Raw genomic sequence first — 6,310 nt, forward strand, 5'->3', positions numbered from 1 at the left:
TTCTTTCTTTCTTTCTTTCTTTCTTTCTTTCTTTCTTTCTTTCTTTCCTCTCTCTCTTTCACACACACATTTTTGATTGAGAAAGGACAATTCTTGATCCACCCTTTTTTTTGAAGGAATCAGAATTAAGTGACTTGTCCAAGGTCACACAGCTAGTAATCAAATGTCTGAGGCTCAATTTGAACTCAGGTCCTTCTGATTCCAGGGTCAGGTGCTCTACCCACTGTGTCACCTAGCTGCCCCAACATAAACATTTCTAAAAGGGACTCTTGAAAACCACTTCCTCAATGGTATGTGATATCTCTAATGGCCACAATACCTTCCAACTTGGGATCATAGAGTAAATGTTTTAGTATAGTCAACGTTTTATGGCAACCCTAAAATCAATCCAACATGGGCACCATGACCAAACCATCTACCTTCACACCTAAGATACTATCTTCACACCTAAGATTTCTGTACAAGAGAGTGCTTGTGTGAAACCACAAAGCAATTCTCCTGATCTAAAGCTTTCCATAATTTCAAAGGACCATCTTTTCAATACAGGCCATTTTTGACAGTGTTGCTGTATGGTCGTGAGAGCTGCTTCAGAAGAAACAAAGGCTGAACATACAAAGAGCTATGAAGTATCCCAGGGATAGCTAGGTTGCACAGTGGATACCACTATAGGTGGCTTGGGGGTCAGGAAGAGATGAGTTCAAATTCTTTCTCAGATACTTTCTTTGGGACTCTGGGCAAGTCACTTCATCACCTCTGCTTCCTCATCTATAAAATGAGGTTTTTGGATTTGATGGCCAGTTCCAAATTTCTGATCCTATGAGTCTGTGAGAGATTGCATATTTAACAAATGAAGAACTTGGAACAAAAATATGAGGTAAGGAGGTTTTAAAAGAATAAGATGATGGGGCGGCCAGGTGGCGCAGTGAGTAAGAGTGCCGGCCCCAGCATCAGGAAACCTGGGATCGATTCTGGCCTCAGATACTCAGCTCCCACACAAAAATAACTGGCCGTGTAACCTTGAGCAAGTTACTTAACCCCAATTGCTTAAAAAAAAAGAATAAGATGACAAAAAGAGAAGATGGGCTGGTCAGGATGAAAGAACAAGGGATGATAGGTATACGGCCAGAGTACTTAATACTCTCAATATATCAGGTCTCTAGCAAGCTTGGTGGACCTCCGGGGTCAACATCTGGGAGAATCTGTATAAGTCACACGGCATGGATAGCTTGAGGTCATTGGAGGCAACACTCAAATCAATAAGATCATAGACCTATTTGAGAATTTGAATACTGAATACAAGAGATGAAGGAAATGAGGAAGGAACAAGAGAGCCAAGATAATTCCTTAAGGAGGGACTATTAATGAGGGCTCCCACCAAATGGACGGGTGCAGGGTGTTTGGTCTAATGTATTTTCCTAATGAACTTCAGAGCCACAGTAAATATTCTGTGGCTATTTCAAGTCCCCTTGCTTCAAGGTGAAGAAAGGGTTTTCTGTTGGTTTCTGAACCAGAACTGGGTACAGAGGCAAAAAGGGCCAATGTTTTAACCTCATTCTTTTTTTCTGCCTGAATGACAAGGCAAGGACTGCTGTGGAGAAAGAGGTAGTAGCAGTGGTGGCATCTATTTGGCAGCCTCCTGCTGCCAGTTTGACATCTCCCCTCCCAGGTCAACATGATATCCATGAGCATATGGCCACCCTGCTGTCATTCTGTCCCTATTGAGTCTTATCTTTCCTGTTTTACGTGATGATGGAGGACTAGGAATAGAATGGAGAAGGCTGCGACCTCACAAGCTCTGAAAGGTTGGGAGAGTAACAGGAATCTATCTAGTGTGGGCTCAGTTAGCCATGAAGCTAAAAGTAATTTGCTTGACCCATTCCAGCAGTGGATCAACTAGTTTCTACAACTAAGGTCCACTGTCTTTGCTGAGTTCAAAAGTGAAATTAGAGGGGTGAATGCTTTGTAGCATTTGTAGCTTAAGGTTTGAGTTCAGTCTTCTCAGCGACAGAGGTGTTATAGAAGAGTGTGTGGCCCTGGTTCGTGTGTGTGTGTGTGTGTGTGAGTGTGTGTGTGTGTTATACTTCTATTCAAGTGGTATCTTAGTAAATATTGCTTCAGAAAAGTTAATTGATTAAATTACACTGGTGCCCTTATCACTGGATCAAACAATGGTATAAAGGAGATACCAACTATAATGTGTAATTGATGATACAGAAATATATCAGAATGGGAGTTTGAACTGACAACTTTAGAAAGACAACAAACCCTCAAGGGGGTCACCATAGATCTATAAATAGAAGAATAAAACCTTTGGGAACCAGACTTTCCCATGAGAGTGGAAGTGAGGATAAGGACTCTCTCTAAGTTGGTTTTGCTCTGTGATTCAGCTTGCCGGTGATAGTGGGAGTAGAGATAAGGGTCTATAGGATTTATAAAGGCTGTTGTTTTTCAGTTATTTCAGGTGTGTCTGACTCTTCATGACCCCATTTGGGGTTTTCTTTGCAAGGATTCTGGAGTGGTTTACCATTTCCTTCTCTAGCTCATGTTATAGATGAGGAAACTGGGGCAAACAGGGTTAAGTGACTTGCCCAGGGTCACATAGCTAGTGAGTGTCTGAGAGCAGATTTGAATTCAGGTATTCCTGACTCCAGCCTTGGTGCTCTATCCACTGTGCCACCTTGTAGCCCCTAACAAAGGATACGTATTGATTTTTTTTTCTGAGAGATTAAATTTATCAGTGATAGCAGCTTCTGAAACAACACAATGCACAATTACATAGCCTTTGGAGGTTATAAAGCATTTTTTTTACATTACTGTAACATAGGGTATACAAATATGATTATTTTCATTTACAGAGGAGTAAACTGAGGCTCACTGATGTATCTGTGGTCACACATCTAGCAACATCACAAAGTAAGTCAAATCTGAATTCAAATCTAGATCTTTGACTTCTAAATCTTTCCATTGGCTTTAAAGAAAAATGGCCTGCTGATATTAATTCAGGAAGGTACAATTAGGAGAGTTCACTTCATTAATTTTAACTCAGTAGACACAACTGAACTATATTTGTCATTTTGTAAGGCATTAAATTTGTTTTAAACTCTTCATAATCACATATAGAGCATTCTAAAAGTCTTGGTGCAGATTTAAGTTTTCATAATTATTTATAAATAAAAAATAAAGCTATGAAAGGTTAAATCTGCACCAAGACTTTGGAAAGCCCTGCGTAGTATTTTTTTAAGGTTATAAAGTACTTTTTAGATAAGAACCTTGTGAAATAGGTTATGTAAATATTATTCTCATTTTCCAAATGAAGTAACTGAGCCTTGAAGAGGTTACACAGTTATAATGAGTGTGAGGGCTGGAATCAGACTCAAATATAATGCTGTTTCCACAATGCCGGGCTGCCTCCTCAAAATTCAAGCTAGGAGGAAATGAAATGAAGTTCTCCAGAACTATAGCCAGTATTTCAGAGAACTAAAAACTTAGAATTAGGAGCAGACAAAATAGAATAATATTAATGTCTAGAGTTGTAAAAGATTACAATTTATGGAGGACCCGGGAAGGGAAAAAGTTGTCAAAATATTATCTCTTTTAAAAGAAGAAGAAAAGGATGGACTAGAAAATTATATTCAAATTGATTGCCATACCTGGAAAACATTGGAATATCATCAAAATTAATTATTTTTAATCATTCAGAATACTAAGTATGTGAGTGTATATATACATATTTATATTTATATGTACACATATATAAATTTACACACATATGCAATTTGTATATCCACATATAATAGAAATAAATATCATTATCATCATCATTATTATTATTATTATTATTAAAGAACCCAAGGAAATAGTGCTTAGATTACTCTTTCCTCATTTGAATATATGACTGGCTTTTTCCCAAAGAACTGATGGTCAGCCTTAGAAGGAGGGCCCACCAAGAGGATTGGAGGATCATAGATTTATAGCTGTAATATAACATAGAGAGGGGACAGCTAGGTGGCTCAGTGAATGCAGCACTGGCCCTGGAGTCAGGAGGACCTCAGTTCAAATCCAGCCAGGCCTCAGACACTTAACGCTTACTAGCCTTGTGACCTTGGGCAAGTCACTTAACTCCAACTGCCCTACCTTCCTCCTCCAAAAAAAAGGGAGTAATTCAACCAGAGTTGATTCTGACGATTGTAGCTCATACTAATATATGTGTGTGTGTGTTTTAAATGGATTAGAGAAAGTATTCATTAAGTTTTCTAGATAAATAAGAGGTTTAGTTGTCTTTATGAAAATTTAAAGTGCATTTATCAAATTGGAGAAGTTGGAAAAGTTCAGTGGGGATAAGGGCAAAGTGAAGACAATGGTGGCCAGGGAGATGAAGTAAGTGATCCCTCCTGTTCTCACTTCCTCACTTATGTATAGGTTACATTTGCTCTGCAATAAACTCTGTTTTCTTTTCCCTCTCTTTCTCTATGCTTCCAAAGCTTGAAATAGTCAATATGTTGGAAAATATGGTCAGGATCAAGGCATTCTAATCTATTTTTATCATATGTTCTTCACAGAATTTAGTAAAAGAGAGAACTATTAACATCTCAATATCATTGTGAAGAAACTGAGGACGATAAGTTAAGATTTGGAAACATACCAGAGACTTTCCCATAGTCACACGGTTAACATCTGAGGTAGGATTGGAACCTCATTCTCCCTAGCACATTCTCTATTAGTATTCATGTGTATAAAACTGCTTAAGTAACCCAAATATTTCAGGAATGGAAAGAATGATCCCTTCTAGTAGAGAGCTATTTATTTTGCAGCTAATAAAAAATTCAACAAATAAATTCAAATCTATTAAACATTAAGTAAGCACCTAGTATGCATGAGATACTGTTCTGGCACTGAGGGAGATACAAAGGTAAAGAAAAAAATTCAGGACCTGGAGGAATTTATAATCTAGCTGGGAAGATAAAACACATAAGCAAATAAGTATGCAACAAAACAGAATGAGCAGTAAAATTTTTAAGAGGCACAAGGTGACTTTTTAAAATAAAAAAAAAAAACACTTTTGATGACAAGGGGAAGATCAGAGAAGGAGGAGGGGTTGCTGTATGATAGTCATAGTAATGTCCAGATGTGTTTACACATATTTCCCAGTCTGGGTACCTGTCAACACTAATACTGATATCTTCAGAGTTCAAGACTAAAACATCCATCCCACCTAGAACAGCATATCCCATGCTCCTATTCTTAAGAGAAGTTGGGCAGTTTATGTCTCCAAATTCTCTCTCCTGTCTAATTTGATCAATAAATCTCATTTCATCCTCTAGCTGGGAAAACAGAAAAATGTGCTACTTTTCCTTCCAAAAGAAACCTCTGTCTTGTTGGGATTAAGAGGGCAGAGTCCCATGACACAGCATTGAGTCAATTTTTGGCATCTGAAGAACCTTCCCCCTTTCAAGAACCATGGGCAACCAGTCAAGACAGAACCACATTTTGGCACTTGGACTGAAAATTTACCAGCCGTAAGTGCTGCTCTGACTCTGAATGCATTTTTTTTCCTTCTGAGACTGAGTGAAGCACGTGTAGTGAGAACAGCCTTTGTGCTGTTGGAATTTTTTTTTTTAATAAACAGATTTGCACAAAATGAAAAGGCACTGAGAAAGACCAAGTAGATAAGTTTCCTATATGAGTTTTTCTGAGATTTCTCAAGACTCTCTTGGGTTGCCTAGTTATTGCTAAAAGTTTACATTTCAGAATAGTGTTTTGGCTGTCATTAACACTATAGCAAGGGACTTTAGACAGTATTGCTAAGGTTGGAAATTCCTCCTCATGCAGTACAACTGTTTGATTCTAAATGAGCCAAGCTACCTGTGTGTCGAATGCCTGGGTCTGGAAGTTACTGTAATGATTATAGTAGCATTTTAAGATGGGCAAAGAACATCCATTTCTCTGCTGATCCTTTCATCGATTTCTAGAGGTTGGTGCTATCCCTATTTTACAGATGAGGAAACTGTAGCCCTGTGAGACTAAATAGCCTGCTCAGAATCACAAAGCTAAATGTCTGAGGTAGGATTTGAACTCAGGTCTTCCAGATTCCAAGTCTAGCACTCTTTCTACAATATCACACTGCCTTTAAGGTATCTTGGAGGAAAGAGGGTACCAAAACTGCCAGCACCTTTTCAGTTGATCCAAAGTTCACACTGATTAATATCTTTTATGGGACTCCAGATATCCTCCAAGAGTCCTTCTTTAACTTAATTTTGTGTAAAATATATATATATATATATATATATATATATATATATATATATATATA

General features: G+C 38.0%; 1 protein-coding gene across 2 annotated transcripts in view; it reads right to left on the minus strand.

The window, feature by feature from the left end:
* Nucleotides 1–6,310, minus strand: part of SASH1 (SAM and SH3 domain containing 1) — a 407,307-nt gene that overhangs the window by 304,675 nt on the left and 96,322 nt on the right. The gene's annotated exons all lie outside the window — the stretch shown is intronic.

The sequence above is a fragment of the Petaurus breviceps genome, unplaced genomic scaffold, assembly GCF_028583685.1.
Source record: "Petaurus breviceps papuanus isolate PSGF00001 unplaced genomic scaffold, PetGlider_PUasm1.0 90784, whole genome shotgun sequence".
NCBI lineage: Eukaryota > Metazoa > Chordata > Mammalia > Diprotodontia > Petauridae > Petaurus > Petaurus breviceps.